Raw genomic sequence first — 25,737 nt, 5'->3', positions numbered from 1 at the left:
AGCCTCTTGATGAAAGTGAAAATGGAGAGTGAAAAAGTTGGCTTAAAGCTCAACATTCAGAAAATGAAGATCATGGCATCTGGTCCCATCACTTCATGGGAAATAGATGGGGAAACAGTGTCAGACTTTATTTTTGGGGGGGCTCCAAAATCACTGCAGATGGTGACTGCAGCCATGAAATTAAAAGACGTTTACTCTTTGGAAGGAAAGTTATGACCAACCTAAATAGCATATTCAAAAGCAGAGACATTACTTTGCCAACAAAGTTCCATCTAGACAAGGCTATGGTTTTTCCTGTGGTCATGTATGGATGTGAGAGTTGGACTGTGAAGAAGGCTGAGAGCCGAAGAATTGATGCTTTTGAACTGTGGTGTTGGAGAAGACTCTTGAGAGTCCCTTGGACTGTAGGGAGATCCAACCAGTCCATTCTGAAGGAGATCAGCCCTGGGATTTCTTTGGAAGAAATGATGCTAAAGCTGAAACTCCAGTACTTTGGCCACCTCAAGTGAAGAGTTGACTCATTGGAAAAGACTCTGATGCTGGGAGGGAATGGGAACAGGAGGAGAAGGGGAAGACAGAGGACGAGATGGCTGGATGGCATCACTGACTCGATGGACATGAGTCTGAGTGAACTCTGGTAGTTGGTAATGGACAGGGAGGCCTGGTGTGCTGCAATTCATGCGGTCGCAAAGAGTCAGACACAACTGAGTGACTGAACTGACTGAACTGAATGATTATAGAGTGGAAGTGACAAATATATTCAAGGGATTAGATCCGATAGGCACAGTGCTGAAAAATTTTGGATAGAGTTTCTTGACATTGTACTGGAGGCAGTGATCAAGATCATCCCCAAGAAAATGAAATACAAAAAGACAAAATGGTTGTCTGGGGAGGCCTTACAAACATCTTGAGAAAATAAGAGAAGCTAAAGGCAAAGGAGAAAAGGAAAGATATACCCATTTGAATGCAGAGTTCTAAAGAACAACAAACAGAGATAAGAAAGCATTCCTGGTGCACTGGGATGACCCAGAGGGATGGTACAGGGAGGGGGTGGGAGGGGGTTTCAGGACGGGAACACGTATACACAGGTGGTGGATTCATTTTGATGTATGGCAAAACCAATACAATATTGCAAAGTAATTAGCCTCCAATTAAAATAAATAAATTTAAATTAAAAAAAAAAAAAAGGAAGACTTCCTCAGTGATCAGTGCACGTAAATAGAGGAAAACAGCAGAATAGGGAAAATGAGCAATCTCTTCAAGAAAATTAGAGATACCAAGGGAACATTTCATGCAAAGATGGGCACAATAAAGGACAGAAATGGTATGGACCTAATACAACCAGAAGATATTAAGAAGTAGTGGCAAAAATACACAGAAGAATTGTACAAAAAAGATCTTCATGACCCAGATAACCATGATGGTGTGATCACTCACCTAGAGCCAGACATCCTGGAATGTGAAGTCAAGTGGGCCTTAGGAAGCATCACTGCAAGCAAACCTATTGGAGGTGAAGCAATTTCAGTGGAAAGAAGAAAAGAATGTAGGGCTTCCCTGGTGGCTCAGATGGTAAAGTTTCTGCCTGCAGTGTGGGAGACCCAGGTTCAATCCCCGGGTTGGGAAGATCTTCTGGAGAAGGAAATGGCAAACCACTCCAGTACTCTTGTCTGGAAAATTCCATGGACGGAGGAACCTGGTAGGCTACAGTCCAATTTCAGTTGAGCTTTTTAAAATCCCAAAAGGTGATGCTGTGAAAGTGCTGCACTCAGTATGCCAACAAATTTGGAAAACTCAGCAGTGGCTACAGGACTGGAAAAGGGCAGTTTTCATTCTAATCCCAGAGAAAAACAATGCCAAAGAATGTTCAAACTACCACACAATTGCTTATCTCACAGGCTAGCAAAGTAATGCTCAAAATTCTCCAAGCCAGGCTTCAACAGTATGTGAGCCATGAACTTCTAGGTGTTCAAGCTGGATTTAGAAAAGGCAGAGGAACCAGAGATCAAATTACCAGCATTGGTCGGATCATCAAAAAACAAGAGAGTTCCAGAAAAAGATCTTCTTCTTCTTTATTGATTATGCCAAAGCCTTTGACGGTGAGGATCACAACAAACTGTAGAAAATTCTTAAAGAGATAGGAAAACTAGACCACCTTACCTGCCTCTTGAGAAATCTGTATGCAGGTCAAAAAGCAATCATTGAAACCAGACATGGAACAGATTGGTTCCAAATTGAGAAAAGAGTATGTCAAGGCTGTATATTTTCACCCTGCTTATTTAACCTATATGCAGAGTACATCATGCAGAATGCCATGCTGGATGAAGTAAATCTGGAATCATGATTGCCATGAGAAATATCAATAATCTCAGATATGCAGATGACACCGCTCTTATGGCAGAAAGTGAAGAAGAACTGAAGAATCTCTTGATGAAAGAAAGAGGAAAGTGAAAAAGTTGGCTGAAACTCAACATTCAAAAATTAAGATCTTGGCATCCCGACCCATCACTTCATGGCCAGTTGATGGGGAAACAATGGAAACCATGAAAGACTTTATTTTGGGGGGTTCCAAAATCACTGTCGGTGGTGGTGACTGCATCCATGAAATTAAGAGACCCTTGCTCCTTGGAGGAAAAGCTATGGCCAACCTAGACAGCACATTAGAAAGCAGAGACATTGCCAACAAAGGTCCACCTAGTCAAAGCTACGGTTTTTCCACTAGTCATGTATATATGTGAGAGTTGGACTATAAAGAAAGCTGAGTGCCAAAGAATTGATGTTTTTTAACTGTGGTGTTAGAGGAGACTCTTGAGAGGCCCTTGGACTGCAAGGAGATCCAACCAGTCAATCCTAAAGGAAATCAATCCAATCAGTTCATTGGAAGGACTGACACTGAAGCTGAAACTCCAATACTTTGGCCACCTGATGCTAAGAGCTGACTCATTGGAAAAGACCCTGATGCTGCAAAAGATGAAGGAGGGAGAAGAAGGGGACAACAGAGGATGAGATGTTTGGATGGCATCATCACTCAATGGATATGCATTTGAGCAAGCTCCAGGACTTGGGGTCAGACTGGAAAGCCTGGTGTGTGGCAGTCTGTGGGGTTGCAAAGAGTTGGACATGACTGAGTGACTGAACCAAACTGAACTAGAAATTAATAATATCTCAGCTTATTAAAAAAAAAAAAGCTCATCTATAATTCACGTGAAGAATGGCACATGGTAACATACTATTTTCAGTGTAATTTGCTATAGTGTTTGCAGAGGTTTTTTGACAAATCTACTTAAAATTTGACTTACTAATATATTTGATGGGGCAATTCCACTGCAGGGATTTTTTGCAACTGTCACAAAGATTATCTTTAAGCAGATTCATGGAAATATTTCTTATATTTAATGGCAACAAATTATGCAAAAGCTAAATAACCAGTAATCAGTTATTGCAACTTACTTAAATCTTGCTGTCACAGAAGTTGCCGTTACAAAATACTCTGTAATTCTTGTCATGTGATGATTTAAGGTAATTTTACTTGATTTAAAATAATGATATGCTACACTGAGAATAAAATGATTTTTAATAATATATAAATCCCATTTACTAAGTTTTTCTTTCATATGTTTCAGGGCCATGTTTTGGGCACATATAATTTTATGATTATACAGCCCCAATTGGTGATTTTATAACCTGTCAAAAATGCATCCATATAGTTTAGTTAAGGGAAGTAAAAAACTGTTCAGTGTTTGTGGTTTATTTCATCTTTCTAAGCCAGATCTGAGGAAAAGAAGGATGTGATGGGAATTACTGATATGTAACATATTAAATTTGATCCTCTTATACAACATCTCAGAGTAAAAGCTGGATGATGTTGCCTTAAATGTTCAAACTTGGTGTGAGTTAAAGCCCAACCATTATAAAAGCTCACAGTCCTAACAAGGACATTAAAGTACAGAAGCATAAGTGAAAACACACCGTGCTTTGAAGGAGTGATTTGAAGACAGAAACCTGCATACATTTTCAGGGTATTTATATATGTGTTTCAGGAAGCTTCCTTAAGTAACTTCCACATTCCACAATAGACGTGAAATGTTACTGATTAACACAGGACAAGCATTAGAGTGGAGTCCATAAAGCCATGGGATGTGGATCTTAGAGAGCCATCTCTGAGGGCTCTGTCATTTGGAAAGAGTGTACCCCTAACGAGATTGCTTCTATCACAAAACTTCCTGGTGAGGACTACATCACTACTCAACCCCTCCTGTGCCCTGAAATGCTTCTAGCTCAATGTATCTATTGATCTAGCTAAAAAAAAAAAAAAAAAAAAAAAAAAAAGATGTAAGACTGTGATGTAGCTGCTGAATGGAAATTTGAAGCATCAACTGTGAACCCTATGTACTTAGTCCTACCTGTGCTATTCTCAGCCCACAGAATGGCTTATGATGAAGACTTATCCAAATACTAACTTCAGTGTTAGAGTGTTTTGTGTCTTCATGATTGAATTCTTTAGTTATTCTACAATCAAGGAAGTAACTTTAACAAAATAATTCTAAATTTGGTGGAAAAAACTTTTTGGGGAGTAAATTTTCCTCATGAGCCTACTTTCTTTATCAACTCTCTAAAATCTCCTCTGATCACTTATATTATCTTTCCTCCTTTTAGTTCTCATCATTTTTTTTTTTTTTTTTTTCCTCTCAACTGTGCAATTTATTTTGATTCTATTCTGTGTGGTCTCACTGGTATTTTTTCCTTTGCTTCTTACCACTACCATGTATTACAACCACCAAAACCTCTTTGAAGGTGAGGACTCTATCTAAGGGTAGTCTGTTTGCCCTGCTCTGGCAGCAGAAACACTTATGTAATAGTCAGTGATGTTTGTTAATGTTGGGTGACAAATACTTAGGCTTTAAAGGTGGCAGCTTCCTTGGTGGCTTAGATAGTAAAGAATCTGTGAACCTGCCCAAATACAAGAGACCCAGGTTCAATCCCTGGGTTGGGAAGATCCCCTGGAGAAGGGAATGGCAACTCCTTCCAGTATTGTTGCCAGGAGAATTCCATGGACAGAGGAGTCTAGTGGGCTGCAGTCCATGAGGTCGCAAACAGTCAGACATGACTGAGCAACTAACATAAATGTGTATTTTCCTGACTTCAAATAAGTGTGAATAAGTTATAAATTCATTCACTCTATAAACTATACCTCAGAAACTGAAGTACTTTAAATTATACAGTGAATCCCTGGAAAAGTTTACAATTACACTGGGAAATTTTATGCAATTTCATTTTCGGGGCCAGAGAATAATTTTATTTCATTGAGACTCTGGATTTTATATTGCTGTTCCTGGTATTATAGTAAAGAATCTAGCTACTACTAGAATTATCAACAAGAATCTTATCAAGAAAATTATATAGGTTTTTCTTCAACAAGTGAGATTCCAGATACCTTAAGTGAAATAGTTCATGTTCATATAAGATACAAATTTCATCCTAGTATAAGCCTGAGATAACATTTGTATAGTGAGTATACAGATTTTTATTTATTATTATTTATTTTAAATAAATAAATAAATTTATTAAATAAATTTATAAATTATTAAATAACAAATAAATTCATTATTATTAAAATTATTTTAATTTAACATCTTTCTAATAGGAAACTAGTAAAAACAATTTCATACATTTACAGTGTGTTTAATTTAATCACATAATATACTACTCTATAAGCATTAATTATATTTTAAATGATTAATGAAGTAGTTAATGAAGTAATAATTAATTAGATAATAAATATTTTCTTAAAGACTTCAAAACAGACTACCTCTCTAGATTTATGAGTGATTGTGTGTGAATGCATGTATAGAAACAGAATGCACTAAAATATTTGCAATGATGATTTTCAGTGTAGGAATATCAGAATTATATTTCTTCTTTATATTTTTCTATAATTAAAATTTTTTGACCAAAAAAATACTGTCTTAGAACATTTAAAGTAGTTGTATGTATAAATATTTAATTTACTATACCACTCACAACTAGCAAAAGCCACTAGAAGTTCTCATCTGTAACAAATAGCTTATGTTTTTCTGAAAATGATTGAATTGCATACCTAAAGGGGGCACCCTCAGCTAGTAACTCTTGGTATGATAAATACTGCAGGAGTTGTGTGCTACTGTGACTAGAATCAGCTTCAGCCACCAAAACAAATAAATCAACAACAGAAACCAAACAACACATTTCTCTGTTTTGGCATATGAATATTTATACCTGCAACTATTTAAATACCATGTGTTATGAAAATACAGTTTTACAAATTACATAAATTATATTTACAATGATTTTCCCCCAAAACAGATGGTTTAGAGAAAGTACTGTCAGAATTATGTGACTCTAACTTCAGTTACACAATAAAACTTTTAATTATCAATCTGTTAATATATAATTGAATAAACAGGGACTCATTTAAATACTATTTTAAAATATGGAATCAAAGTAGCCTGTAGAAAAAAATCTGTCAGTATAAAATTCTTTTTCCAGACCGTTTTTTTAGTTTGTAGCCCAGTATATACCTAAACATAGAAATACTTCATGTTGGATTACAAAGATTGCTCTTATTAGATTTATTTTCAATTCAGTAGTATAATTTATTATGACATTCAAAAACAAAAGATAATATATATATATATATAGTATTTAAATAATAAGATAGTATATAAATAATAAATTGGGTGAGATAATTGCAATATCTTCAGGAGTGGAAATTCTGATCATACTTTCTAATTTCAAAACTTACCTCTGCCACTTGTATGCCAGGGTATGCTCTTTTAAAAATAAGATTAAAAACAATTGTCATTTAATATCATTTTGCATTGATAGAATGCACGCACATATATAAAGCTCTTATTAGACTGCTTTGCTTATTAAAAAAATATGATAGCTGTTAGCTCTTAAAAATATTCACAAAAAGGACAAATTTGAATGTCATCTAAGGAACAGGTCTTGTTTGAAAATCCAAGTCTTGGGACGGCGGAGCCTGGTGGGCTGCTGTCTATGGGGTCGGACACAACTGAAGCGACTTAGCAGCAGCAGCAGCATATATATTGAGCCCATACTGTATACTAAATATTCTGTCAGGTTACAACCATTAAAATATCTAATAAACGTCTCTACCTCCTGCTGCTAAGGAGCTCTCAAGCCATTGAAAAATTAACATGCAAATTCTCAATTGCAGACAGAGCATGAGGCTATTTGGATGTCAGGTATTTGTAATCTGAAGACTCTGCAGTTCAAACTCCTAATTCTTGTGCAAATTAGTATTCAATTTGTATTTTGTATTCAATTGTTTAGGTGGATTTCAGAGACTCAATGTACTTATTTCAGTTGAAGTATTTCAAATCCTTAAAGATGATGCTGGTAAAGTGCTGCATTCAATATGCCAGTAAATTTGGAAAACTCAGCAGTGGCCACAGGACTGAAAAAGGTCAGTTTTCATTCCAATCCCAAAGAAGAGCAATGACAAAGGATGTTCAAACTACCACACAATTGCATTCATTTCACATGCTAGCAAGGTAATGCTCAAAATCCTTCAAGTTAGGTTCCAACAGTACATGAACTGAGAACATGCAAATGTATAAGCTGGACTTAAAAAAGGTAGAGGAACCAGAGATCAAAATGCCAACATTTAATGGATCATAGAAAAAGCAAGGGAATTCTAGAAAAACATCTACTTCTGCTTCATTGACTATGCCAAAGCCTTTGACTGTGTGGATAACAGCAAATTGTGGAAAATACTTCAAGGGATGGGAATAACAGATCACCTAACCTGCCTCCTGAGAAACCTGTAATTAGGTCATGAAGAAACAGTTAGAATGAGATGTAGAATAACAGATTTGTTCAAAATTGGAAAAGGAGTATGTTAAGGCAGTGTATTGTCACCCTGCTTATTTAATTTACATGCAGAGTACATCATGCTAAATGCTGGGTTGGATGGTGCTCTAGCTGGAATAAAGACTTGGGAGAAATATCAGTAACCTTATGTATGCAGATGGCACCACTCTAATGGAAGAAAGCAAAGAGGAACTAAAGAGCTTCTTGATGAAGGTGAAAGAGGAGAGGGAAAAAGCTGGCTTAAAACTCAGCATTCAAAATCTGAAATCATGGTATCTGGTCCCATCACTTCATGGCAAATAGATGGAGAAAAATGGAAACAGGGAGAGAGATTTTATTTTCTTGAGCTCCAAAATTAATGCAGATGGTGACTGCAGCCATGAAATGAAAAGACACTTGCTCCTTGGAAGAAGAGCTATGATAGATCTAGAGACACCACTTTACTAATAAAGGTCCATCTAGCCAAAACTATATTTTTTCCAGTAGTCAAGTACAGGTGTGAGAATTGGATCATAAAGAAGGCTGAGTGCCAAAAAATTGATGCCTTTGAACCATGGTGCTGGAGAATGCTTTTGAGAGTCCCTTGGACTGCAAGGAGATCAAAATTGTCAATCCTAAAGGAAATCAGCCCTGGATATTCATTAGAAGGACTGATGCTGAAGCTGAAGCTCCTATACTTTGCTCACCTGATGTGAAGAGCCAACTCATTGGAAAAGACTCTCGTGCTGGGAAAGATTGAAGGCATGAGAAGGGGAAGATGGAGGATGAGATGGTTGAATGGAATCACTGTTTCAAAGGACATGAGTTTGAGCAAACTCTGGAAAATAGTGAAGGACAGGGAAGCCTGGCCTGCTGCAGTCCATGGGGTCACAAAGAGTCAGACACAACTGAGCTACTGAACAGCAACATGATTTTTATTAGACCTTTAGGAATGTCTGTGGCTTCACAATAATATAATAACTTCTGTGCCAAATTTAAGTAGAAGATGCAGTTATGGCATCAGTGAGAAAAAAGGGGATGGAATCTGTTCTAATTGAACACAAGTGTCTTTCTAGTTAAGACAACCACAGAACTTAGCATTGAAAAGGAAATAAGATTTCACTTGAGAGACAATAGAAGATAAGTTCTGTTCCCAGATGTGTAGATACATCTGTATCTACAGATGTTAGTATGATAGTATGTTAGTATGGTAGAAGTTATCATGGTAACCTACGGAGAAGGCAATGGCAACCCACTTCAGTACTCTTACCTGGAAAATTCCATGGATGGAGGAGCCTGGAAGGCTGCAGTCCATGGGGTCGCTGAGGGTTGGACACGACTGAGCGACTTCACTTTGACTTTTCACTTTCATGCATTGAAGAAGGAAATGGCAACCCACTCCAGTGTTCTTGCCTGGAGAATCCCAGGGACAGGGGAGCCTGGTGGGCTGCCATCTATGGGGTCGCACAGAGTCGGACATGACTGAAGCAACTTAGCAGCAGCAGCAGCAGGGTAAGTGCAAGAAAATAAGAATGGCTGGAATGAAGAGTGAGTCCAGAAGAGCAGAGATATGGGGTTAGTGAATGAAGTAAATGTGACATCACAGAGTGCCTTCATGTCAAAAATAAGCTGAAGTCATCCTAAGAGAAATGGTACAGTTTCCTCAGGGACATAGCTTAGTTTGTCTTTCTTTTAGAAATATTAATTCAATTCTGAAAAGAATGCTGAAAACGGTTTGCAGTAAGATAGTATTCCAAGTAAGCTTTATTTACGGAAGTCCTTTTGAAATAGAAGGGAAGCCTGAACCAAGGTGGTAGCAATGACATATGAAAGAAGCTCATGACTGTGGAAAGTTTATTGATATTTTCACCTAAAGAATAAGAGGAAAAGAAATTATGTATCCAGGATACCACCCAAGGTTCAGACTTTGTGACTAAGAGGATGATGAGGCCATTTACTAAAAGAGGAATCCATTCTGGTTGCAGTGGACTCAGATCAGGGTTTGCAGCTTGAGGATAAAAGAATGTGCTCTGAGACAGAGTTCAGATTATGAGCCATTTGGCTTTTAATCCTGCGTGATCTTAGCCTTTCTGAGTCCAATTTCATAATAGAAAATGAGGTAAGTGGATTCAGAAATCAAGGGAAAATATAATGTGTAAAGAGAATTTTTCTCAACATGGAAATTCTGAAGGAAATAGTAACCAGTAAATATGGGGCTTCTTCCTGCATCATCCCACATCACTGGGTTGGGAGACATTTTTCCCGGGTCTCTCACTTTATACACTCACACACTGTCTTTATTTTGGACTATTTTAAATAATATTAATAGAACTGATAGAGATAGCATCTTCTCTAGAAAAACTAGGGCAGTTAGGCTCATCAAGAACTTGAGTTCCTAATCTCATGGTTCCTTGCATATGATACAGTACACATCAATACAGATGTCACCTGATGCTTCTGCTGTCACCCTGTGGGAACTGGAAGTCAGATTGCTGCTTATGCAATGCTGACACCTTATTTTGTCATAACAATGTCCTGGGTCTAAAACCAAGGAGTCTCCTGTCTTCTGCCATAATCCATGAAACTGAGGCATGCTAAATTTTTAGTTTGCAAATTGAATAAAATCTCAGTTTCTTATAATTTTTCATGCACTATTTTTTTTTGCTTGTTTGTTTGTTTGTTTTATTTTTTTATTGATCAAGAGAGTTTACTACAGAAACTAAGCAACAATTCACACTCAGATTTCTCCTTTCCAGGATACCAATCTTCATAAAATATTCACCCTTAAAGGACTGTGTTTTCATATCAGACCCTTTATCTAATCCTGATTCGCTGTTGGATTTCAAGATTGCTGAGTGAGATTTAGTTTAAAATGAAAATATAAACCTCTGCCATATATATAAAAATAACTTTAATAAATTAGAAACATTTTGATTTGAATAATTTCATAAAACATAATGTTCTCATTTGAAGCCATTTTCTCAGTAACATTGAAATTTCATCGTGCAGAAAATGTTTCCATCGTATGAAATCAAAGGGCAATTTTGTTTGAAATGAAAAACCACAAAGGAAACAAAAAAATGGAAGATATGTTAGGGTAATGCATCTTTGCAACATTAGTTTACATACAAGTAGGAAAATATTCAACCCAGAATTTGAATAAACAATTTTCAACAATATGCTCTTTGAAATTACTTATTTTCCATGATCATTCATTACTTGAAATGGTCAATGACACCTTCAGACTCTTGTAACAAACAGCAGAATCATTGTAGTTTAGCACCTTAGAAGTTTCCAGTATCTTGGGAAAACAAAATTGTAAAGAACAGGTAATTAAGACCATAGAGTTTAATAGAGTGAGCCAGTGACTGCATAGAAATCAGACTTTACTTATTATTAGTGTTTTATGTCAGAAAACTCCTAGGCCTCTTTCTCAGATCCTTTACTTATATTTTTATGTATTTTAAGTATATTTTACAATAAATGTTAAATATATTTTACACTGAACTCTTACTGTCATCTAAATTTTAAAACTCTCATCTTGCTTTTCCAAAACCTATCTGCATCTTAAATTCTTATATTTGATAAATAGGAAACATATTATGAGGCTCAAAGGCCCTTTATCATTTTTTCCTCATTTAGTCTTCTAATCTAATAAATAATTCTAGAAAAAGAGAAAACATTTTAGAATTTGATGAGTCCAATATTCTTGTTTTGTACACAGTGTGACCCAGACATGTAAAAGTTGCTTGCCTGTAAATAGTTCAGAAGAATCTGTTATTGTCTGAGCCTAGACGCCAGTCTTCTTACTAGTCAGCAGGCTCTCCTGTAGGGACTGGTTACTGACAGTGCTTGGATGGCTCTGTCTTTGTCTCAGTTTTCTGTTCTCAAATATTACTTACAAGCCTCATGTTGACCATATTAAAGGTTTAATTCTTGAAAATATAAACCAGTACAAAGATGAGTTATGTGGATTGTATTGATCATATCTTGAATGACTTACTGGGAACAATGAGAAGATTGGGTCCCTCATTCAGAAAAAAGGGTCATGAAAGACTTTTTTTTTTTTTTTACTTTTCTTTCTTTTTATTTTTAAATTATGAAAGTATGTGATACCTGTGATTTGAAAAATATAGAGCAAAGTTACGTATTAGTTCCTTTATGAATAAATGAAACTGAAACAATTAGTTGCTTAGTTGTGTCTGCTCTTGTGACCCCATGACAATAGACTTCCAGATTCCTCTGTTCATGGAATTCTCCAGTCAAGAATACAGGAGTTGGTTGTCATTCTCTTCTCCAGGGGATTTTCATAACCCAGGGATTGAACCAGTGTTTCCTAACTTTATCATTTGAACCACCATGGAAGCTCAATTTCAATATATATTACAATTATTTATTGTTCAGTCACTAAGTAGTGTCTGACTGTGTGATCCCGTGAACTGCAAGATGTCTGTCTTTCTTGTCCTTCCCCAACTCCTGGAGTTTGCTCAAACTCATGTCCATTAAGTTCATGATGCCATCCAACCATCTTGTCCTCTGTGGCCTCCTTCTCCTCATGCCTTCAGTCTTTCCCAGCATCAGGGTCTTTTCCAGGGAATCTGCTCTTTGCATCAGGTAGTCAAAGTATTGGAGCTTCAGTTTCAACATCAGTCCTTCCAATGAATATTCAGGGTTGATTTCCTTTGGATTGACTGATCTGATCTCTTTGCAGTCCAAGGGACTCTAGAGTCTTCTCCAGCACCAGAGTTGGAAAGTATCAATTCTGCACTCAGATGTCTTTGTGGTCCAACTTTCACCATCATACATGGCTACTTGAAAAACCATAGTTGACTGTACAGATCTCTGTCAGCAAAATGATGCCTCTGCTTTTTAATATGGTATCTAGGTTTGTTTTTTTTTTTTTGCCAACAAGCAAGCTTCTTTTAATTTCATGGTGGCAGTCACCATCCTCAGTGATTTTGGAGCCCAAGACAATAAAATCTATCAGTTTCCACTTTTACCCCATCTGCTACTGCTGCTAAGTCACTTCAGTCATGTCCGACTCTGTGCAACCCCATAGACAGCAGCTCACCAGGCTCCCTGTCCCTGGGATTCTCCAGGCGAGAACACTGAAGTGGGTTGCCATTTCCTTCTCCAATGCATGAAAGTGAAAAGTCAAAGTGAAGTCGCTCAGTCGTGTCCAACCCTCAGCGACCCCATGGACTGCAGCCTTCCAGGCTCCTCCATCCATGGGATTTTCCAGGCAAGAGTACTGGAGTGGGGTGCCATTGCCTTCTCCATTACCCCATCTATTTGCCATCAAATAATAGGACTGGATGTCATGATGTTAGATTTTGATGTTGAGTTTAAGTTAGTTTTTACTCTCCACTTTCACCTTCATCAAGAGGCTCCTTGCTTTCTGCCATTAGGGTGGTATCATCTGCATATCTGAGGTTACTGATATTTATTGACATTCTTGATTTCAGCCTGTGATTTATCCATCCTGGCATTTTGCACGATGTACTCTGCATATAAGTTAAATAAGCAAGGTGACAATATACAGCTTTGGTGTACTCCTTTCCCAAGTTTGAACCAGTCTTTTGTTCCATGTCCAGTTCTAACTGTTGCTTCTTGACCTGCATACTGGAGTCTCAGAAGGCAGGTAAGGTGGTCTGGTATTCTAAATAGGAATTTCAAGAATTTTCCACAGTTTGTTGTGATCCACACAAAGGACTTAGCATCATCAATGATGCAATAGAATTTTTTTGCAATTAGTTTGCTTTTTCTATGATCCAACAGATATTTGCAATTTGATCTCTTGTTCCTGTGCCTGTTCTAAACCCAGAAGCCCTTGCACAGTTGGAAGGTCTCAGTTCACGTACTGTTGGAGCCTAGCTTGAAGGATTTTGAGCATTACCTTGCTAGCAGGTGATATGAGTGCCATTGTGTGGTGGTTTGAACTTTCTTTGGCATAGTCTTTCTTTGGGATTGGAATGAAAATTGACCTTTTTCAATCCTATGACCACTGCTGAGTTTTCCAAATTTGCTGGCATATTGAGTGTAGCTTTTAACTGCATCATCTTTGGGGATTTGAAATAGCTCAGGCGGAATTCCATCACTTCCACCAGTTTTGTTCATAGTGATCCTTCCTAAGTCCCACTTGACTTCACACTCTGGAATGTCTGGCTCTAGGTGAGTGACCACACTATCATGGTAATCCAGGTAATTAAGACCTCTTTTGTACAGTTCTTCTATGTATTCTTGCCATCTCTTCTTAATCTTTTCTGCTTCTCTTTGGTCCTTAGAATTTCTTTACTTTATTGTGCCCATCTTTGCATGAAATGTTCCTTTGGTATATCTAATTTTCTCAAAGAGATCTTTAGTCTTTTGCTTCTTTTATTTTTATTTTTATTTTTTTCTATTTCTTTGCATTGTTCCCTTAAGAAAGCTTTATCTTTCCTTGCTATTCTTTGGATCTGTGAATTCAGATGGGAATATGTTTTTCTTTCTCCTTTGCCTTTCATGTATCTTCTTTTCTCAGCTATTTGTAAGGCCTCCTCAGACAACCATTTTGCTTTGTTGCATTTCTTTTTTTTTTTTTTGGCATGGTTTTAGTCATGGCCTCCTGTACTGCGTTATGAACCTCCATCCACAGTTCTTCAGGCACTCTATCAGATCTGATTATTTCTTAAGTAGATAAATTAAGGTTTTTATTTGGACTTTCAAACTATGAAACTCTCAAAAATTAATAGAATTAAAAGACAGAAAAGCAGAAAAATGTAGTAGACCCACCCCAAAATCACTTTGAACTAATTCAACATAATTAAGATTTATAGAATTTTCACACAACAGCAGGATACAAATTCTATTCAAGTTCCCATAGACTATAAGCCAGGAGACAGTAGAACATATCCAAAGATATAAAAGAAGGTATAAAAGTCTCATGGTCTAAAGATATCGAAATAACACAGAATCTGTTCTCTTATCACTGTGGAATTATGTCAGAAATCAATATCAAAAGATATTTGGAAAATTTGAAAATGGCCCAAGTATTTTCAAGTGTCATGCATCAAGACACATCTTTGACTTAGCCAAACACACAGAGGGTGATTGAAAGCATTTAAATGAGAAATTAATAGCAAAGTGAGAAATTAATAGCAAAGATAATTTAAAAATCTCATGTATATGGAAATTAAATATCCACTTTTAAATGACGGGTGTATCTAAGAAAACATAGCAAGGTAGATTGGAAAATATTTGTAACAGAGGAAAACTGAAAAGACAATGTATCAGAATTTGTTGCATGTAGCTGAAGCTGCTCAGTATTACTAAATACAATACTGAATGTTAAATAGGTTTGAAAACAAATAATAGACACTAGACTGAGCGACTTCACTTTCACTTTTCACTTTCATGCATTGAGAAGGAAATGGCAACCCACTCCAGTGTTCTTGCCTGGAGAATTCCAGGGACGGGGAACATGGTGGGCTGCCATCTATGGGTTCATAGAGTCTGACACGACTGAAGTGACTTAGCAGCAGTAGCAGCAGCAGCATTAAATTTGGTGAAATTTGAACAAAATTTGTACTTTAGTTAATAGTACTGTATCATATGTTAATTTCATTTTTTACAGCATAATAGTTTCTTTATATTTTTATAATTATATTAGAAGTTTGAAGCCTCATTCAAAAATTTTTCTAGAAATAATAAGATTTCTAGACTTTTGCAGTAATACTGGATGTCAGAATAAATGGAATTATATCAAAGTTTTGAGTGATAAACTAGATAAACTAGAAATCTAGCATTGATTTCATTCTTAGTCAAATGAATGGAACCAAAATGTTATCAATTTGTTAGCTAAGCAAAAATTAATAAATTTTATAATATATATTATGTATACTGTACACAAACACACACACATATATGAATACATATAAATACACACACACACACATATATAAGCTTTTCTACTACACTTGAATAAGGCTTGAGAAAGAAAAAACAAACAAAAAAAAGAAAGATGGAGAAACTGAAAATAGTAAATGAAATGAAATAGAAGCACTCTAATATGAAATAGGAAAAGTGAAAAAGCTACATAAATTAAAAGATTATTATATAGTTCAGTTGTTTTTAAACATGGCTGCCACTAAAACACATCTGAAGCTTTGGAGAAAAAAATAATACCTGGGTATTTGTATTTTTCAAAAATTCCCAATATAATTCTAATGTGCATCTGGATTTTTAAAAAGTAGTTACAGGTCTTTCCATTAAATTGAAATTTTTGAAATATAGAATTCTATGCTTTTCATTGACCAATCAGGATACAATGATACTAAAATGAGTATTTACATAATCACAATATTAAAAGATATCTATCAGTTTTCATAATTAATTGCCAGATGAAAAATAAAAGACAATTATAACTGCAAGCCATAATTATAACATGGTTAACCTAACAATATAAAATAATTACATACAATTTGGGGAGGGTTAAGTAGAGTGATGCAGTAAGTGGAAGTGTATGCATGCACATGCTTTCATCCACCAGTCAGTCTATGTCTTTTGGTTGGTGTATTTAATCCATTTATATTTAAAGTAATTATTGATTTGTATGATCCTATTACATTTTCTTAATTGTGTTGGGTTTAATTTTTGTAAATCTTTTCCTTGTCTCTGTTTCCTTTGAGTAGTTCCTTTAGCATTTGTCATAAGGCTGCTTCAGTGCTGCTGGATTCTCTTAACTTTTGCTTATCTGTGAAGTTTGTGATTTCTCCATCAGAGCTCAATGAAAGTTTTGCAAGGTAGAGTACTCTATATTTTAGGTTCTCCCATTTTATCATTTTGAGTACAAATATATCATGCCATTCTCTTCAGACTTGTAGAACTTCTGTTGAAAAATCAGCTGATAGCCTTTTGGGAGTTCCTTTGTATGTTATTTGTCTTTTTTTCTTGTTTTAAATATTTTATCTTTGTCTTTAATTTTTGTCAGCTTGATTACTGTGTTTATGTTGGTGTGCTCCCCCCTTGGGTTTTTCTTGAATTACTTGGTTAATGCGTGCCCTATTAGTGTTTTAATCTTAAATATACCACTGTTTTCCTCTAATTCCTGTGTCTTTGGGGGAAATACTTTGAGGCTATAAATTCCTTCTTACTCCTCTAATGTTCACCTACTGATTTTTGTATTGATTGCTGACTCTTGATGAGTAAGCAATGAGTCAACTATATATATATATATTTATATTATTATGAATAATATATTATATATATCAAAAATAATGTGAAATTAAAAACACATTAGGATTGTATTAATGCAGGCATAGGGAAATAGACCAAGGAAACAGAATAGAAGATCCAGAAATAGATCTATGCCTATGTGGTCACCTAATATATGACTAGGTAGATACTGCATGTTCTTTCATTAAGTAATCCTGGATCACCTGGATATCGACCCAGGAGAAAACTGATATATCTATCTCAGACTATATTCAAATATCAATTCCATAGATATAGATCAAAATGGGAAAATAAAGCAACAAGGCATTAATTAATAAGGAAACATAGGAAGTTGTTTTCCTTGTACTGAGTTATGAAAGTGTTTATTTTAACAAGACCTTAGAAACATAAGGGGGTGAATAGATCAATCAGACTCCATGAATTAAGGCCTTCTGTTAACTGTCATCACAATAAGGCTTATAGTTGTAAAATATTGCAATGTAAGTTCAAAGTGAAAGTGCTGATCTCTCAGTTGTGTCTGACTTTGAAAACCCATGGACTGTAGCTCACCAGGTTCTTCTGTCCATGGGATTCTCCAGGCAAAAATACTTAAGTGGGTTGCCATTCCCTTCTCCAGGGGATTTTCCTGACCCAAGGATCAAACTTGTGTCTCCTCCATTGCAGGTGGATTCTTTACCATCTGAGCCACCCTTAGATGGTAAGTTCAAAGTAAGGGCTGTTCAATTTTACATTTGACTTCGACAAATCAGAGAGTGATAGACAATCTGATAAACCAAAGGACAAAACAATTTGAGTGCCCCCTTGACCAAAGAGGGTGAGCAAATAACCCAAATCATTTGAGGGATGCTCAGTTCAGTAGACATCAGATGGATATTAAAACCACAAAGTGATATCACTATACATTCATTCGAATGGCTAAATGAGGGACCCTGGCCTGATCATGTATTGATTGGTGAAGCAACTAGAACTCTTGCATACAGCTGCTAGGAGTGTAAATTGTCACAGATATTTTGGGAAAATACTTGACAGTTTCTGCTAAAGCTGAAAATCTGTATCTTAGCTGCATACCTAACAGAACTGCTATAAAAACGTGAATGTACAAAAATGTTTGTAGTAGCTCAACTCATATTGGCTAAAATCTAGGAAAAAATTCCAATGTGTCATGACAGCAGAATGGACAAACTGTGGAATAAGCATACAGTTGAATATTCTGTAATAACAATAATATTCAGTCTACTTCTGTATTAGGCAATACGAATAAATCTCACAAACATCATCAGCAAAAGGTTTATGTCACACAGCCAGAGTCCCTTTACTGTGTTTTTCCATTTATATCGAGTACCAAAAGAAGCAAATCTGATTCATGAAAACAGCAGAATCATGGTGACCTGAAGAAATGGAGGGAAGCAGGTATCAGGAGACTTTCTAGGGTGCTAAAATCTATTCTTTATCTGGTTACATGGGCATATTTACCTTGTGAAAACTCAGAGACAAGCATTTATCATGTGTATACTTTATGACGTTTGTCTTGTATTTTGGTAAAATATAGTAAGTCCCCTACATATGAACAACTTCTGTTCCATGAGTGTGCTTGTAAATCCAGTTTGTTCATAGGTCCTACAAAGTTAGCCTAGGTCCCCAAGTAACACAAATGGCTATATAGTAATAGGTTTTAATACTTTTCACATAAATAATATATTAGAAAATATGAAAATAAAGGAAACATTTTTAATCCTACTGTACAATACCTTGAACAGTACTGTAGTATCAGTTACATCACCACTGCTTTTATGTTTGCTTCTGGTCATCCTGAGCTTGGAATAATGATACTGAATTACTGTACTCTAAACAGTGCTGTATAGTAAAGTACAGAAAAGCACAGCTACTTGTAGAGGATGCATGTATGTGACACCTGATCTAACTTATGTGATTAGACAGGTGAACACATGTTCACATCTTTGAAAGTTCTCAACCTGAAGGGTTGTATGCAGGAACTTCTTGTAATACTTTAACATTATAAACAATTCCTCAAAATATTATCCTGACCCCTTCCAAAAAGAATAGTGACCCCTATGAGGGATTTACTTATGAATCTTACTTAAATTTACTTATCAGTCTACAGGGACTGGGAATTTTTTTACCTTTCCTAACTTTTTTTTAGTGTCTCCTTTCAAATATTCTCGTGGATTCTACATAGTGTTTTACTAAAGGATTATCATATTTTCTTTTATGCCATTCACCCAAATCCTGTCTCTTCTCACAGTCAGAGTCAGGCACTAGGTCTAATTTACCTAACCCATTCCAATAGAGAAATTATTCTCAACTATTCTGTTTTCTGTTTTCCTTTCTCTTTTATTTCAAACCCAGTGTCATTGTACTACACCTTCTATCCTCAATGATAATCTTTGTGCTTTGTTTTGCCTTTACAAAAGACCCCCTTCTAAGTCAGCTATGCTGACCCTCCATATCTGCCTCCTTTGATCCTAGTGGACTTGGCTGCCATGTTGAAATATGAAGCTGTATGTTATACAGAGCACTAGTGTATGAAAAAATCCTCATTAAGGACAATGAATTATTTCAAATTATTTTTAATTATTTCGACACACTAAAGTTTGTGGAATTTATTTTTAAATTACTACAAGCCTTACTAGGGATACAGCATGGTGGAGCCCTAGCCAAAAGAACACTATTGTATTGATTTTCTAGGGTGTTTCAGTTCAGTTCAATTCAGTTCAGTTCAATCTCTCAGTTGTGTCCAACTCTTTGCGACCCCATGAATCACAGCACACCAGGCCTCCCTGTCCAATACCAACTCCTGGAGTTCACTGAGACTCATGTCCATTGAGTCAATGATGCCATCCAGCCATCTCATCCTCTGTCATCCCCTTTTCCTCCTGCCCCCAATCCCTCCCAGCATCAGAGTCTTTTCCAATGAGTCAACTCTTTGCATGAGGTGCCCAAAGTACTGGAGTTTCAGCTTCATTCCCTCCAAAGAAATTCCAGGGCTGATCTCCTTCAGAATGGACAGGTTGGATCTCCTTGCAGTCCAAGGGACTCTCAAGAGTCTTCTCCAACACCACAGTTCAAAAACATCAATTCTTCAGCGCTCAGCTTTCTTCACAGTCCAACTCTCACATCCATACATGACCACTGGAAAAACCATAGCCTTGACTAGACAGACCTTTGTTAACAAAGTAATGTCTCTGCTTTTGAATATGCTCTCTAGGTTGGTCATAACTTTTCTTCCAAGGAGTAAGCGTCTTTTAATTTCATGGCTGCAGTCACCATCTGCAGTGATTTTGGAGCCCCCAAAAAATAAAGTCTGACATGGTTTCCACTGTTTCCCCATCTATTTCCCATAAAGTGATGGGACCAGATGCCATGATCTTCATTTTCTGAATGTTGAGCTCTAGGGTGTTTAGGGTTATTAAAATTTATGATATGTGAAATTTTAGAATATTTGTCTCCTCTCATAATAATGATTTTATATTTCTTTCTCCATATTCATAATTTAGGCCTTTCATCTATCTGGCTATCAAAAGTGAGAAAAAAGCTTTGGAAGAAATAAAGGAAATGAATGATATAGAGCTGTGTGGCTCAAGCAGAAATTTTGTTTTTTAGCCAATGTTTACACTAGATCCTTGGCAAGTCATATATGATTTTTCTCCACACTTGATTCCCCTGCTGATTTGTATGGGCATGTTTGAATACATTGTTTCATTTTTCTGATCTTCTAAGGTTTGTTCTGCACACTCCACTGCAGATCTGATTGTTACTGAATGCCTCAATGCCACAGTCAGAGCTAAACAACAGAATGCTGTGTGTGATACTTTAGAACATGAGGGAAATAGGTTTGCTGTACAAAATTCAGAACATAAGATAAAAGATAAAATAAGAACAAAAGATAAAGATAATGTGTATTTCTGCCACTCTTGATAACTTTTGGGCATGTTTTTCTTATTTTTATAAGAAATGCACATGTCTAGTTTATAAAATCAGATTTTATTTTATACATTTTAGTTTTTAAATGTTTTATAAAAAAAGATTTCAAAATGATATTTTCATTAGCATTGAACTGTGAACATTTTCATACTCATAAATATACTTTCATCACATAATTTCATTGTGTGGATCTCTACTCCTTAGGCCATTTCTGAATTAAGAAGAAAGGTGAATAATCATATATTGAGCTACTTTTATACCTAAAAATATCCCTGATCCTGGTGCCATTTTTCACTGGACACAAGGTTGAGTGAATAAAAACAGAGTTTTGGTGCCTTTTCTTGCAAACTTCATTCTTTGACTTTTTTTCTTTTTTTTTTCAGTATTTTTAATTGCCTTATACAAAGAATGCAGAATTCATTGCAATGAGCATATGGCTGTAGAAGAGTTAACTAAAGTAATCCAGCTCTATCCTTTTACTTTCCATGACCATTGTCCTATAAATTATACAGAGTAAATTCAAATCCAAATATTGTTTAGGTTATAGCAGAAACTACCTTTGAACACTAGGCAAAATTAAAGTGCTAAATTGAAAAGAACTGGGAACAGTTCCAATCTTTAGCTGTAACTCTGAGAATAAGAGCCCTGATTTTAAATTAAAAGTACAGTTTATGTAAAAGATACAGTATGACTTAAGGGAAATTAAAAAAATATATATGTTACATTGGCTGGCTTTTTTCAGGCATCTAATGTTGTAAGCTGGCATCATGAAAAATATTATTTGAAATAATTTTTCATTTTCCAGTCTCAAATTTGAGGTAAGTTCCTTCACTTCCTCCAAATACAATCCTTCTCCTATTATTTTATGGATAATTTCATCTATAAATCATTATAATCTAGTGACAATAATCCAAGACACACTTCAGAAGTCTCCTTTGTTCTAAATCTAGTTTACATTTCCTGCATTTCTCTTTGTGCCTGAAAGGTTAGAGTAATAGAGATGCAAAATGTTAACCCTATAATTATTATGTCTTACTCAATCAGTAGCTGTCTTAGCTATGTCCTATAGAAAACAGAGACCAAGGAAGAGATTAAAAACTACTGCCTTATCTTGAGGTGATTCCAGGACCTGAGAAGAGAAAGGTAATGTAAGGTAATATTTTAGCAAGGTGACCACTGCTCAGCAATAGGACACAGAGAGAACATGGTTTCTCTAGGACACATCCAAAACCATGCAGGACATCTCTAGTTGGACTGAGCAGAGGAACTACGCCTGAGAAAAGTCCTACAAGAGGAGGAAGGAGGAGAAATTAATCCACCTGGCATGTTCTGTCCCATATTTGCACTGGTCAATATTGAGTGGTCCCATTGGAATTATGTTTCTGCCTTACCATAATGAAATGTTTGACTGCTTGGCTGTTTCTCAAGAAGTGATACCTTCATCCTCAACTCCCCACCCAGTAATGGGATGTATCATTTAAATATTGAAGTGATGGGTGAGTCAGAACCTGAATGTATGCAGCAGGTACCCTCCTTGCAGGGGCTCTTTCAGGCAAGGTGCTAAACAGAGATGATGAGCTGAGGGGGACAGGCAGTTGAACTTTGAGAGATGCAGGCAACAGGAGAATCTAAGGATGATATTTGTTTTTTCCACATAAGTAAACATAATTGAAGTATATATAGTTCATAATTTTACATACTTGTAATTATTCTCTGTGAAGTCAGTAGAGTTGAAAGTGGAGTGAGCTGGACAACTTTTATCAACTTTCTAAGCTGGTGACTACTCTGTGGATTGGTAGGCATATTTGACTTTTGCAAATGCAAGCTAATAAAAATTCTCATCAGTAAACACTGTTTACATGCAAATTGTTCCCTTCTGCAGTAGATCTTCCAAGACACACACATTTCTAAAGACTGCAATGATACTGTCAGTCTCTTCCTTTTTAAATCATTTTATGAGATCAGGTTAGAGGCTGTCAAAGTGTGTAACTCACATAACTTTTCAATTCAATATGCCACTAACTCTTTTAACATATCAGTTCAGTTCAGTCACTCAGTCGTGTCCGATTCTTTGTGACCCCATGAATCACAGCACGCCAGGCCTCCCTGTCCAACACCAAAACTTGGAGTTCATTCAAACTCGTGTCCATCAAGTCGGTGATGCCATCCAGCCCTCTCATCCTCTGTCATCCCCTTCTCCTGCCCCCAATCCCTCCCAGCATCAAGGTCTTTTTCAATGAGTCAACTCTAAGCATGAAGTGGCTAAAGCATTGGAGTTTCAGCTTAAGCTTCAGTCCTTCTAATCAACATCCAGGACTGATCTCTTTTAGGATGGACTGGTTGGATCTCCTTGGGTCCAAGGGACTCTCAAGAGTTGTCTGCAACACCACAGTTGAAAAGCATCAATTCTTTGGCACTCAGCTTTCTTCACAGTCAAACTCTCACATTCATACATGACCACTGGAAAAACCATAGCCTTGACTAGATGACATTTGTTGGCAAAGTAATATCTCTGCTTTTCAATATACTATCAAGGTTGGTTGTAACTTTCCTTCCAAGGAGTAAGCATCTTTTAATTTCATGGCAGCAGTCACCATCTGCAGTGATTTTGGAGCCCCCAAAAATAAAGTCTGACACTGTTTCCACTGTTTCCCCATCTATTTCCCATGAAGTGATGGGACCAGATGCCATGATCTTAGTTTTCTGAATGTTGAGCTTTAAGCCAACTTTTTCACTCTCCTCTTTCACTTTCATCAAGAGGCTTTTGAGTTCCTCTTCACTTTCTGCCATAAGGGTGGTTTCATCTGCATATCTAAGGTTATGGATATTTCTCCCGGCAACCTTGATTCCAGCTTGAGCTTCTTCCAGCCCAGCGTTTCTCATGATGTACTCTGCATAGAAGTTAAATAAGCAAGGTGACACATATACAGCCTTGACGTACTCCTTTTCCTATTTGGAACCAGTCGGTTGTTCATGTCCAGTTCTAACTGTTGTTTCCTGACCTGCATATAGGCTTCTCAAGAGGCAGGTCAGGTGGTCTGGTATTTCCATCTTTTGAAGAATTTTCCACAGTTTATTGTGATCCACACAGTCAAAGACTTTGGCATAGTCAATAAAGCAGAAATAGATGTTTTTCTGGAACTCTCTTGCTTTTTCCATGATCCAGTGGATGTTGGCAATTTGATCTCTGGTTCCTCTGCTTTTGCTAAAACCAGCTTGAACATCTGGAAGTTCACATATTGCTGAAGCCTGGCTTGGAGAATTTTGAGCATTACTTTACTAGCATGTGAGAAGAGTGCAACCGTGCAGTAGTTTGAGCATTCTTTGGCATTGCCTTTCTTTGGATTGGAATGAAAACTGACCTTTTCCAGTCCTGTGGCCACTGCTGAGTTTTCCAAATTTGCTGGTAATATTGAGTGCAGTACTTTCACAGCATTATCTTTCAGGATTTGAAAAAGTTCAACTGGAATTCCATCACCTCCACTAGCTTTGTTCACAGTGATGCTTTCTAAGGTCCACTTGACTTCACATTCCAGGATGTCTGGGTCTAGGTGAGTGATCACACCATCATGATTATCTTGGTCGTGAAGCTCTTTTTTGTACAGTTCTTCTGTGTATTCTTGCCACCTCTTCTTAATATCTTCTGCTTCTGTTAAGTCCATACCATTTCTGTCCTTTATCGAGCCCATGTTTGCACGAAGTATTCCCTTGGTATCTTTAATTTTCTTGAAGAGATCTCTAGTCTTTGCCATTCTGTTGTTTTCCTCTATTTCTTTGCATTGATCGCTGAGAAAGGCTTTCTTATCTCTCCTTGATATTCTTTGGAACTCTGCATTCAGATGCTTATATCTTTCCTCTTTTTGGGGGGAGGGGGAAATACAAGAATACTGGAGTGGGTTGACATCCCCTTCTCCAGGAGATCTTCCCAACCCAAGGACTGAACCCAAGTCTCCTGCATTGTAGGCAGACACTTTACCATCTGAGCCACCAGGGAAGTCCTCTTAAAATATAGTAGCTGTCAAATGCAACAACTAGGAAATCATCTTGTCAGAAAACTCCATGCCAAATATCTTCTCTGGGAGTTTATAGGTTTCGGTATTTGTTGTTGTTTTGTGCCAATTAAGAATGTTTTATTGATAACCTAAGTGTAATCAACTTTGAACAGCATCAAAATTCACAATAGTGCATTTTTCTTGAATGCAGAAGGAACAGACACTGTGCTGGATGCCTTTCCCTCCTGCCTCCTTTCCTTCTCCCAACAAAGTACCAGTTCCCTTGCCCAGTGTCACCCTCTTTTTTCTCCTTTCATCTTTGTCCCCCATGTTCTACCTCTTATCCATTACCCTCTTTTACATGGGAGGGGCATTGCTCTTCACAACTGCTATTAATAAAAAAATGGTGTTCTTTCAAAGGTAATTTAATGTTGAAATGTTATCTTTTTTTTAAAGAAGAAAATTGAAAACAAATAAGGGTTTCTTTACAAATAATAAATTTCAATACATTTACCAGAGTCAAAGTACAAAATATATCCACCCCAATGTCAAATACAGCTACCAAAAAAAAAATATTTCTGAGAATACAACATTCTTACCAAGTTGACCTGGTTGGCAAGAATGTTGGGGGTTCATACTAAGCTTATGTGCACTTGGTATCATTAAAAAAAAAAAAATCTTGAATAAGACTACACATAACATTGTAGATCACATCAAAATTGGATATTAAAGATAATTT

This window comes from Bos mutus, chromosome 4, assembly GCF_027580195.1.
Source record: "Bos mutus isolate GX-2022 chromosome 4, NWIPB_WYAK_1.1, whole genome shotgun sequence".
Classification (NCBI taxonomy): Eukaryota; Metazoa; Chordata; class Mammalia; order Artiodactyla; family Bovidae; genus Bos; species Bos mutus.
This window is presented reverse-complemented; position numbering follows the sequence as displayed.